We start from the raw sequence: 14081 nt of genomic DNA on the forward strand, positions 1-14081 counted from the left end.
CATCACTACATAATACATTTTCCCACTGTATGCATTACGTACACTTTCATTAATACAGAACAGGCACTACATACACTAACATACTAAGTGTTCTACATACCTTCTTAGTGGTCTGAGTTTATGAAAATATCTGTCTTACTCCTTTCCTGTTTCAACGGTTTTATGGTATGTGCATACAGTTTGAATGTATGGCAAGCCATCCTTTTATACATAGATACCAGTAACACGTGTTATCCTGCCACCAATTGGTGTTCAGGAGTAGATGATTACATGCACATCCACTGTGCAGCTACTTCATTAGCCAATTACACGGCAACAGTGGGGTATAATTGAATACACCACTTGGGCATTGTCCTTTTGCCCTACCTTCAAGGAAGATGGCCTGGATGTGTTTTTTGTGATGAATTGCAACTGCTATATGGAGAGACACAGATATTTTGACTTAATGTCCCCTGTGGATTGTGTGTGATGGCTAGAGGATGTAGTTCTACATGTGAGTGTAGCTGTTATCTCAACCTTCTGATATGAGACTATTGCAAACAAAACCTGTAACATCGGCATCTGTTCCATTGTACAACAGCAACGATTTCACATAGTGCCATTACAGTGTGCATCTCACAAGGTATGTTAAGGCTTCTGCAGATGTCATTGAGTGAGTGGATGTTTGTGATGTTATTACAGTCTGTATTGCAATTGTTTCGGGTGTGGGGGAGATGTAGGTGGGTGTACATAGCAGATAAAGGTTTGTGGGGACTGCATTTATACATATTCCAAATGTGTGTGAGGGCTCCTTCCCTAATTGAAGACCTATCATTTAGTAGACTAATACTATGGTTATTGCAGGCTTATTCATTAAGCCATTGTTAATTGGTTCCTATATAGCATGTAGGTGATGTTGATCCTTCAATCCCTCCGGTAATACATCGATATGTAATGAAATGTTGCTACATGAAAGCTGTCTTGTGTATTTCTGTCACAGATATTTGCACTCATTGCAGTTATGTTGTTGACTGAACCTCTTTGGCTTGGGTTGCCACCTTTTCAAATGGCCATAATGGAACATTTGCAGGAAACACATTGGATTTTAGAGGCCAACACATACCCAAGGTCAGTACAAAGGATAGAACTTAACTTTTTTCCTAAATAAAACCTTATTCTTGTAGCAGTTTAGTTGCTTATTATGTTTCTTGTAACATTTAGGTATTTTAGATACAGAAATTACTATTTTATGCAACTATTACATAAAATATGGGACATAATTATGTCCTACAATCTCAGGACATTTTCCCTTTTTAATATTTTTGTCAGGACACAACTGCCCAAAGAGGGACTGTCCCTCTCAAAGTGGGACAGGTGGTAACTCTATGCCTAAGGCCGGCTATGGCCACACCTACTGTAATAATCTACCTCCGAGTTAGCACGAACAGACACACGAAGCAAACACACACCCACACACACATTACAGTCCCACGGAAACACACACCACACTCAGAACACACACTTACACACACTACAGCAATCAGAAACACACTTAAACACAGTACCTACCTGGACCACAGCATCAGCAGCAATAACTAAATGTCCCTTAACATCTTGATAATAGTTCTCGTGGTTCTAGTGTTCCGGTACTGTGGTCTTTTGGTCTTTAAGCCTCGTGATTATGCATGTCGGTATGTAAAGCATTCGGTAGTTGTCAGTATCCTATTTATTTGTACCTCCATGGTTGTGTACATGTTGTTAACCTATCTATATATTTGCTGATATATGTATATCCATATATATTGACATATATCTCTCTATCACCCTTTCTATCTCTATATTATATATATATAATATATATATATATAGAGAGAGAGAGAGTGAATACACCTTTCGCTGGGTATATGGTGGTGTATACTATTTCCGGAACTCTGCCCTTTTGTGTTTTAACCTGTCACAATACACACCTGCCATTGGTACATCTCAGGTAGCTTAGTGGTAGGTGATTGTGTACATGGTTGCATGTTCTACTCCTGGTAGTGGTCGTTTTACCTCTCAGAGCAGGTACTATTAGTACAAGGGTGAATAATGCAGATTTCACCTGTTCTGGTGATCTTTGACCGTGAAATGCACGATATTCAGCAAAGTTTAGACCTGGTTTGTGCATATCCATGTAGTCATGTTTAAACAACGCTTACCATCACTTTTCGGTGCATAAACCCACTAACATGTGCTTAAACATGCTCTAATGACCTACATTCAACATCCATTATTCGTGTCATCGGAATTACATAACGGCCCTTGCAGGTTGTAGAACCGGGAACATGCACGACACAGTCAGTGGCTTTACCACTTGGGCATCTGGAATATGTACAAGTGTTATGGTGTTTTGTATGTGGACTGTACTATGGCTGTTCCTCCATACTGCAAACAAATGTGTAACTCAGTTAGTTTACATGTGGATGATACCTATTAATGGTATGTCAAAGTGATGTTTAATGGATGTGCTCTAGCTATGGGAATCCATGTCACAGTGAGCCACACACTGTAATGTGCTACACCTTGCCACAACCATAACTGGAGAATGCTAGGGTGATGTATACCTGTCATGGGTACTCCCCATGCTTTGGAACTATATCCCTGATTACATTATATGGAGCACCTCATTAACACACCAGGGAATCCTTGCAGAGTGGGTGGGGAACAATGGTTACACACATGGATCCCGCAATTGCCTCTGCTCCACAGAGGGACAGTTAGTTAATCGATGGGGTGGCGACAGCAGACACATTTTGCCTAGGCTGATGAATGGCTTCTGACAATCAGGCATGTACATACCGATGTACCTAGGAACCTATACATACAGTATCAACACATGCTGCTAGCTTCATTTACTGTCCAGGTGTTGACTTACCTTGTTCCAATAGGAACAAGGTAAGTCAACACCAAGGTTGTGTGTGCAATAGTTGAGAGCTGCCTATGTAGGATTCACACAGTAGACCACCTATACATAAAAATTTATAGGTGGTCGTGTGTGTGTGTGCCATCCATTTTACTGTGTGTGCATGTGGAGAAGTGTGTCAGTCCATAGGGGACTGCACTGTCAGTGTATGTGCTATACGTTCCCTCTTTGCCAAGGCATGGGCATATTGGGCACACCTCTGTCTGCCTACTGGAGCTGGCACAGGGTGTTCTTGGTCTGAATACCTCTGTGCCTGTGATGCCCTTGGCAATTGCGTTGGGCTGTGAGGGCCTTCACCATTATGTCCCTGCTGCAGCTGTTTCAGCAGGATCATATTATGTAGCATGGCACATACTATGAAGATGTGGGCACACGTGCCTGGAGAGTAGTGCAAGGCTCCATGAGATATGTCCAAGCAATGGAAATGTGATTTCAGCATCCCAAACACATGCTTTATGATGATTCTGGTTCGTGCGTGTGCCTCATTATGGCGTTCTTCCATGGGTGTGTGTATATTTCTGATGGGAGTCATCATCCACCGCTCCAGTGCATAGCCAGCATCCCCCACAAGGTGGCCATATGGGTTGTCCCCCCTGACAAATACCTGATGCAGCTGTGAGGCATGCCAGATGTGGGAGTCATGGTACCTTCCAGGACTGCGAGCACACACATCCGTGATAATGCCCTGGGCATTGCACACGACCTGGTAGTTGATGGAGTGGTATCCCTTGTGGTTTATGTAGCACCTACCATGCTCACCAGGTGGTGACTTGATATGTATGTGCGTGCAGTCTATTGCACCCAGTACCTCTCGGTAGTCTGCCACATGGTGGAAGAGACGCATATTGCTGACCAACTCCTCCTGAGTTCGGGGGAAGTATATATGCTCACTGGCATGTGGTAACATGGCATCCAGGAACTGGTGGAGTACCCTGGATGCTGATGCCTGTGAGATCCCCATGATATCTCCAGTTGGACTTTGAAAGGTACCTGTGGCTAGTATTTTCAAGCTTACACATACCTTTGTGTCCACTGGGATGGGTTCCCCTCTGTTGTTTCTGGATCTGACGCATGGCTGGCACAGCTCAACAATTTGCTGTATGATGTCCCTGTCCACCCTGTAACGCTCTACTATCTCCAGATCATGTAGCCCCTGGTAGGTTACCCTTGGTCTGAACACTCTTCTCCTCCTCCGGGGCCTGAGGTGGTTGTCAGCATCAACCTCCACACCACCTTCAGTCTCCAACACATGGTGATGAATCACAGCTATGGCAGCTCCCAACAAATACATTGTAAAAGTTCCCCATCTGTTTACACCAATGGTATAGTGTTTGGGAATACATGAGTGTGTGTGAGGTGCCTTCACACTTTATACTATTGTGCTTTGAAAACTGATGATGTCATAGGGTGTGTATGTACAATCAGAGATGCAGGGTATCTTATGTGTTTTACCACAGGTACTGCTATTGTGGTGCCTTTGGTGTTGAATTACATTTAGCTGCCGTGGATCACCTCTTGCCCTTGCCTTCACTTTTCTTAACAATTCCCATCCCATTGTCGGGCATGCATCCAGCAGCCTGCTTTCTTGTTTTGTACTTTCCCAAACCAGGATTGTTTTGCGAAATGTGTTCTATAGCTGATCTACTGCAGGTTTGCTTTGCTCTGCGGTGACAGTTCTCTTTTCTTTGCAATCCAACACCTCCCCTTTCCTGTTCTGCAGGTTGCTACTAGCAGCCTTGTTAGCTGCCATCAATGGCCCACTGTGAGTTAATAGGTGTTACTTACTCAGTTGTACTCCAATTACCCTACTGTGGCATTTCCTTATTCCTATAAACTTCCTGTTTGAGCTGTGGTGTGTGGCACGTGCATCCGCTTACTGGGTTTCGGGCATGTTGTCATCCACGTACACATGCACTTTCGGGCACCATGTGTGCTCTCAGCTAAGCAAAGCAATACCTACATCCACACCCCTATCCTGCGGCTTTGCTTAGCAATGGGCAACCCGGATTTGCATTGCTCCAATGTGCTTACAGCTATGGTGGCACACCCCACTGCTGGTGTCATGTATACCGCCAGACCACTCCTTGCTGTTGTAGCGCTGCACCGTATGGTACATCCTTAGGCCAGCGGGACATTTGCAATTCAATATTACTTGCCTTATTTGCATGGCATTGACTACTAATTCATAGTTACTGCGCCGAACACTGTCACAGATCCTTAGCAACCCTTGCAGCTTGGTTGTGGTGTAGAATGCATACCATTGATTATTATGGTGAAATCATGATTTGTGTTACATTGCAATTTTATGACATCTGTATATATTTTCCTTGTGTTCCCATTTGTACACACATGCCCTGCGGTTGTACTTTGTGTTACTGTGGCCATGACATTAAATGTTATTTTTTATGTGTTGTGCATGTTTTTTTATGCCATTCCCTGTATATTTAGCCATTGGCATATGTTAACTTTGTAATACGCAAGTTTGGTCCACTTTCATGGCTCCGATGTTCTGTTTGGAAAAATGTAAACCATTTCTTTTGGTTTACATTTCTGTATGTTTACGCTATGCCTGCACCACTTCATGAATCACTATGTTCCTTCATTTGCATGCTGCTGTACTGGGCATGGGGTGATTAGCATACATGAGCCGAGAGCTGTGCAGATCTGGCGTACACTGGTAGTGCACATGGAATTGGATAGTACCTGAATCGCTCGGCGGCCATATCTGGCGTTATACCGCCTACGCTACGCTTGTGCCTGGCGCAAGCTTCATGAATCCCAGGGTTTATCTATCATCTACTATTAGATGATTAACTTGAACATTTGATGCATATATTACTATGTTAATAGTTCTGTCATGTACATATATAGAAAATCTATAATCACATCAGATTCAGAAATGATTCAATAGTTGATATCAGTCAGTCACTATGAATGGTTCAATGAAAATAGTATATAAAATACATGTTTGTGTCTTTGCAAATTGTTCCTATACATAAGGGAGAGAGAGAAGGGGAAAAGAAGATGACATTAGAGCAATTGGATGTCGGGTTTAACTTATTTGAGATTAATATACTTAGCCATATGATTGATATGTTATTAAATGTTCATAATAAGGAATGTATTTATATATATGTATATAGCCTACAATTACTTATGTGTTTTGCTATGTATATAATATGTAGAACCATAAATATCATTCAACATATACTAGTTTATAATTTCAAAGATCTCTTAAGAATACAAGAATAGATCATGAGGAAATCTGTCTACCAAACATAAGGGTTAATCTGGTAGATATTTTGTTTATGTCTATCAGATTAGGAATGTATATCATTCCATATGTGATGGGGAAAATTGAAAGAAAAGATTATATTAATCAAAATAATTTTACTTAAATCATGTTACACTTTTTTATTATGGCCTAAAATCAACATCAATATAAAAGTATTACAAAAGAGATTCAGTCTATTTAAGATACATGAAATAAGGAGAATTTTGTTCCAAATACAATACTATAAAATGTACTCGAATATTAATATAAATATTAGCAAGCATGAAACTCAACAGCAAACATGGACTTAACATTACTTTCACTGAACATAAATGGTTTAAATAATCCAAAGAAAAGATCAAACCTACTAAAATATTTAAAATTAAACAAAGCGCAAGTAATATTTCTTCAAGCGACTCACTTTAAAGATGATGAAAAGCATTTATGGAATCCAAATGAGTATACAACAATAGCGCAATCATCATATAAAACCAAAACTAGAAGAGTTAGGATACTATGGAGAAAAAGCATCATTAATCCCCAAATTCTTTATAGCTATGAAGATAAAGAGGGGCTTATAACACTTGTTATAATAAAATTCAATAATAGAATCTGGACGTTAGTAAATCTTTATTGGTTCCCAGGAATAGGAAAAAGTAGGACAAAGAAACATCTAGACTTTATTAGTAAAACATATAAAGGTAGCGTGATATTAGGTGGTGACTTTAATTGCATTCTTGATAATTCAGAGACCACCAAAAAAAATTTACGTATAACTCCTATAGCAAAGCTACTCAAAAAATGGGTTGAAAAATCACAATTTAATAGACACATTCAAATTTAGAGAAAGTAACTCACTGTTATTTTCACACCAAGATCACAGATTTACAACCCAAACAAGAATAGATAACATTTTTGTTGCACAAGACCTTGATGCGAAGATAAATAGTTTTACAATCATACCATGTTCATTATCAGATCATAGAGCAATCCTTATTAATATTCAAACAAATTTTTAAAAATTAATGCAAATGACAAGAATTCCAGCATATATTACGAAATTAAAAGAATTTAAACCTTGGCTACTCACAGAGTTGAAATTCTTTCTAGACACTAATTTCACTAATGAAATCAGCATAGTTATGGTATGGGATGCTCTAAAAGCCTATATTTATGGTAAAAATATCACATGGTACAAGAATAAACTAAAAGAATGGGAATCAGAATTACTCAACATACAAAATCAAATCATAAAAATAAATAATAGTAATTTAACAAATGCACTGACTGATAAGAAGAAAATTAATGATCTGCATGAAAAGTTTAATGAAATTCTAACACATAAAACTAATCTAGCACTAGAAAGATTAAATTTAAACTCATATGCTGTTTCTCCTAAACATATGCATAACTTGGCGATAAGAGTTAAAGTACAATCTAAAAGAAAAAACATTACTAATATTATACATGAAGGAAGGAAGAACAAGAAAGTGTCAGATATAAGTGATATATTAGACGCTTTTAAATACCATTTTACAGAACATTATAAGATAGAAGGAACTCAAACAAAAAACTTTAATTTAGATTTGAAACCTGAATTGATTAAAACAATCCCAGAAAATTTAAGATTAGAACTTCAAAAGCAAATTACTCTTAAAGAAATTTCAGAGAAAATCAAAGAAAGCAAAAATAATAAAGCTCCAGGAATGGATGGTATTGTAGCTGAAATATACAAAATCTTTCCAACATCTATAATCTCAGTCTTCCAAAAAACCTTAATAGAAATACAAACACACAACACCATTCCACCATCTTGGAGATACTCATTAATTACTCCTTTAATAAAAGAAAATAAAGATGCATCAAAATACAGTTCCTATAGACCAATTTCATTACTAAACAATGATTATAAAATCTTTATGGCTATTCATAGGTTCATAGATTAATACTAAGCTAACTGCCCTTGCGAGCCATTTTAAGCCTAGCCAATTATCCCTTGTGAGACTCAAACCCTGCACCTTGTGTTTGTAAGGCAAACACCTTAACCATTAGGCCACCCTCCCATCCCCATTCTAGTCAATAGATTCAAAAAATCTATGATAAAAATTATAAATGAAGATCAAACAGGATTTATACATAATAGGCGCACCTATGATAATATACAAAGAATACTAACTATTACTGACTATTTAAATAGCGAAAAACATGAGGCCTTAATAGTTGCATTGGATATAGAGAAAGCTTTTGACTCCTTAAACTGGGATTTCTTTTTCAAAATATTAGAATATTATGGGCCAGATTTACAAAGGCTTGCACAGAGACAAAGAGTAGTGTAAGACCCCAGACACCAACATCTCTGCCGAGCGATCCAGGAACAGCCGGCAGGGGTGTGCATGAGAGCTCCTAAAACTACCCTTGCACGGACAGTGTTAGGTTATGCAAATTACCTCATTTGCTGCTGAAAGCTGTGCAAATGAGGTAAATGTGTGATCCAGGAAACACTAACCTGTCCGAGTAAGAGTAGTGTTATTTGTTGAAATGTACTCAGTTGGTAACTGAGTACCATTCTGCAAATAGCAAAATGGAGCAATGACAGCTCCAAATAAAGGATGCATCCAGTTGAAGAAAGCATGCCAATGGCCAAATATAAGGCCATTGGCTTTTATCTGTGTTGCAAAAAAAAAAGTAATATTTTTTCCCCCGATCCCCGATGTTTAAGCGTAGTACAGCATCGCGCAAACATGCGGCACTCTAAAAACCAAAAAAATAAATAAAAGCCAAAAATAGGCATTTTATTACAAATATACATCTGCCATGCAAGTGAATGGCAGGCTGAAGACAACATGGCTACCGAGTAGTGGTTGCTAAGGGGAGAAGCTCAGTGTGAGAGATGTAACCAAGCATTAGTAGGCAATCCTATGCAAATGAGTATAAGGATAGTGAATCCCAATTTTCCCTGCTATGTGAACCATGTCCCTACAGTGTAAGAGTAGGATTAGGGGAGTATCAGAGTAGTAGATAGGTGACATCATGAGTGGGGTTTGTATCAAAGACTGTAAGCTTATTGGAGCAGAGTGGCATGTGTTTGCTGTGAGTTACTCAGGACTAGAAGAGGTGTGTCTACAGTTGTCTGAACTGAAACCCAGAAACCAAAGACATGCACTGCAGCTACAACCAAAGTTTCTTGCAAAGATGCTTACACTGTGTGCGAGCGTGTGCACGCCTGTAAACCCAAGTAAGCCTGTGTGCATATGTGTGCACCCATGTAAGCCTGTGTAAGGCTGTGTAAGCCTGTGTGCATGGAAGTGCACCTGCCTAAGCCTGTGCAAGCCTGTGTAAGGCTGTGTGCATGCGTGTTCACTCGTGTATGCATGTTTGCACTTGTTTGCGTGGTACCGCCCCTGTGGAAACAGAAAAGGGAAAAGGAACGAAAAGTAGTAGTAGGAAGTTAACCAAGGAGAACTAGCATAGCTGCCAGGTGAAATCAATCATAATAAGCCAATTACACAGGTAGTACACTAACCCAGCCCAGCCCAGCACTTAAAACTCTGCAAACAACATTCCCCCATGTTTTACTCAGAAACACTGCAACACTGCAGTATACAAAGAGAAGTGAAAACTTAAAAAGCTTAACTGAGAAAAAAAATGTTAGGGGCTGCCATTGCTATTATAAGGCAACATGTGCAAGATGCTGAGGATGGTGCCATTGTGGATGTTGCTGAGCAAACCACAGTGAGGAGACAGAGAAGAGTTTACAGAACCAGGGTAACCTACCAGGGGCTACATGAGCTGGAGATTGTGGAGCACTATAGAGTGGACAGAGAGCTCCTGCAGCAAATTGTTGAGCTGTGTAGGCCATGCCTGATACACAGAACCAACAGAGGGGAACCCATCCCAGTGGAAACCAAGGTATGTGTTGGCCTAAGAATACTAGCAACAGGTACCTTCCAGAGACCAACTGGTGATATGATGGGGATTTCACAGGCATCAGCATCCAGGGTACTGCACCAGTTCCTGAATGCCATGTCAGCAAATGTCGGTTATCATGTATATTTCCCCAATTCACATGAGGTATGGCCAGCAATATGCGTCTCTTCCAGCAAATAGCGGAATACCCTGAGGTGGTGGGTGCAATTGACTGCACGCACATACACATCAAAGCACCAGCCGTTGAGTGGGGTAGGGCCTACATCAACCACAAGGGCTTCCACTGCATCAACTGTCAGGTCATGTGTGATGCCCAGGGCATAATACTGAATGTGTGTGCTGGCTGCCCTGGAAGCTACCACGATTCCCATATCTGGCATCTGACGTAGCTGTACCAGACATTTGCCAATGGGGACATCCTGACTGTCACCTAGTGGGGGATGCTGGATACGCACTGAAGCCGTGGCTGATGACACCCATCAGAAATGCACACACACCTGAACAAGAACTCCATAATGAGGCACACGCACAAACATGAAATGTAATCGAGCATGTGTTTGGGATGCTCAAGTCACGGTTCCGGTGCCTGGACACATCCGGTGGTGCCTTGCAATACTCACCAACTACATGTACCCAAATTGTCATGGTATGTGCCATGCTACACAATATGATCCTGTGAAAACAGCTGCAGCAGGAACAGCATGTGGCAGGGCCAAACAGCTCCCCACCATTGCCAAGGCCTGCACAGGCACAGCGTGACTCGGAGGAGGAACAACCAGAGCCTGCCCCAGTAGACAGAAGGAGGCGTGCCCAGTATGCCTTGGCCTTGGCAAAGAGGCAACACATAGCACATCCACTGGCTCAGTAGGAACCTTGGAAATGATACCTCTCTCTGACTCGCACGTAAAATAAAAGGGATGCCTAACTAGACACTACCTGTTTCCAAACATGTATAGGAAGTGTAGTATGTGCATCCAACATAGGCAGCCCTGCAGCACCACCGGAGGCATGCTTGCCATGTTTTAAGCAATATAACACAGTGCTAAGCAGCATCTAACAATATTTAGTACATGTAAACAACATCACCCGTGCTAACTAGCGCAATGTTGGGCAACGTTGAGCAATGTTGGCCAAGGTTGTGCAAAGTCGTGCAAAGTCAGGTAAACATGCTCATATTTGCTTTACTGTTCCTTAAGCAATCTGCTCTGCCCAGCATGAAAATAAAAAGCAGTGACATGGCTCGAACCCAGGGTACTGTGCACTATAGTCACAGTATTGAACCACTAAGCCATGATAGCATTTCAGTGGCACAGACAGCAGGACAATTGTACAGTAATGCAAACACAAAGAAATGCTGTATCATGTCCCTAAAGAGGCATATGGGTAAACTCCCCCACAGGCCTATGCAGACAGAGAACATCAGGCCAGATGGTGTGATGTAGGTTGTGTAGGCTATGAAGTTGCAATCTAATATATGTGACATTGGACGCTAGGATCTGTAGCACATTAGTATGCCTCAAGCCAGTATGATAGGCAACAGTACAGACTGAAATGGTGTATGGTACATAGCAGTGCAGGCATAGCAAATGGGTATGTGTCAGGTGAAACCCTCATCCTATGTACACCCACAGTAACAATCAAGCATGCCCCTGGGCAGAAATGTACAAAGAAAACTGCCCCCCGTATGTAGAAATGTTGATAAGTCTATGCAAAGTGTCTCATGGAAGCCCTGCAGGCACAGTATGATCCCTGTTGATCTATGACACAAAGGTGAGCCCTGCTGTAAAGATACAGCTTGACTTTCCATACACATATCGTATAAATGTCTGTACTGGGCGTGCTCACACACTCCAACAAATGTATTGGATTTCATTCAGCATCACACTGAAAGGTCATACTGGGCATGCTCACACACTTAAAAAATGAAGCAAATGTCAGGCAACAACATACTGAAAGGTCCTACTGGGCATGCTCACACACATAAAATGAAGCAAATGTCAGGCAACAACATACTGAAAGGTCATACTGGGCATGCTCACACACTTATGCCAGATACGGAGGTGATAATAAGGGATCTATGGACAAATGTGGATAGACATCTCTACTTCCAGAAACACATTCACAAAGTTGTCAGAAAATCATGCTATGTGTTCACATAAACTGCCAAGGTCTGTGCATGTAGGTCAAAGGAGGTTCCCAGTACTCAGCAGTCATCAGACTCGTCAGAGAGTACCACAACACATCTGCGATGAATCAGACTAGGCACGTTCAACAGCCAGAAAGACCACTAAAGTACCCTAACAAGAGGATTACTGGCCTCAAACAGTTGCCCCATGCAACAAGACTGAATGTAACCCAATCTGTACTCTGTTGCATACTCTCTACTCAGGAGATCTCTGTCCAACTGACAGGTCCATGTCATGGCTACACTCAGATCTGTACTGAGTTACAGCTCAATGGCAGTGAATATACAGACACAACTGATATTGCCAACATCCTGGCAGATAGGACCACTGTTAACTGTACCCCCCTCTCACCCATGTAAGAGCACACCTCTATAATGGAAGACTGCAAAGTTGCTGTCATCACGGCTGCACAGGTAAAAAACGCTCTCCAAAGCCAGTATCACAGAAGCCATGGGACCAGATAACTTCACAGGCTGTGTTCCACACAAACCACAGAATGAACAGGCACCACACTGACATACCATGTGCAGTCATAGCCTCACCTCATGCTTTGTGCCCATTGAATGGTGCACAGTGATGGTTATCCCACTACACAAGGGTGGAGACAACACGGACCCCAGGAAATAGTGCCCCATTAGCCTGACGAGCCCACTCTCCAAGGCCATGGAATGTATCATCATACAACATATAAACAATTACATTTGTAATCCCCAAGCCCTAGACCACAACCATGTTGGGTTTGTAAAATGCAGATCATGTCAGCTAAACCTGATAGATGACACTGAAGTAGTCAACAGAACTGTTGACAAGGGTAAGGTGGTTCACACAGCCTATGTTGATCCTGCCATGGCTTACAACGCCACCCCACACTCTGTAAATATAGATAAACCCACCAAACTAGGTATAAATTGCTATGTCACAAGATGGGTTGCCAACAGGCTTACTGACAGAGCACACAATGTGAAAGTAGCAGACTCCAAGTATGACTTTGGACCAGTGATGAGTGCAGTACCACAAGGTCCAGTCCTGTGTCTTGTCCTGTTTAGTATCTACTTCCCTGAAGTAAACTTTAACATGGAAGGGCTGAGGCTACAGAAGTTACCAGAGGACTGCAAACTAGGAGCCATAATTGTAAACACTAAAGATGTGGACATTCTACAAAAGGGCCTCACTGAGTCAGATGGCTGTTGTCAAAGCAATGGGCTCTATCTCAATGGCAAAAGGTGAATTGTCATCCCCTTTGTTCAAACCTCTGTAGCCAAGAACTACAACATAGGCGGTAGTATACATAACAGTGAAAGCGTGACAAGGGACCTTGGGTCACAGATGTATACTGTACACAAGTGTGATAATCACATCCCCACAGTAGTCAGGAAACCCTGCTATGTGGCACACCTCATTACAAAATGTGTCTCATGCAGGATAGAAGCGGACATTGTTCCCCACTACTCATCACTCAGTAGAACTATAATAGAGTACAACACCACTTTTGCTATGTACCTCACAAGACAACTACAGCAACTGTAAAGCCTGCAGCAATACCTCACAAAGAGCATTACCAGCCAGAAATACATGCCATACACAGACCATCTCAAAATGCTCCATCTGTACGCCCTTGCATATCACCTACTCATATGTGTTCACTGCCTAACACGCAAAGCTATGTCAAACGTAGAGCTGTTGGACATGCTCCATGTAAAACACTCACAATCCCCCTGACTTTTGGACCCAAAACCATGAGTGAAATACAAAA

This window comes from Protopterus annectens, chromosome 3.part1 (genome assembly GCF_019279795.1).
Source record: "Protopterus annectens isolate FY-2018-M chromosome 3.part1, PAN1.0, whole genome shotgun sequence".
Taxonomy (NCBI): Eukaryota; Metazoa; Chordata; order Ceratodontiformes; family Protopteridae; genus Protopterus; species Protopterus annectens.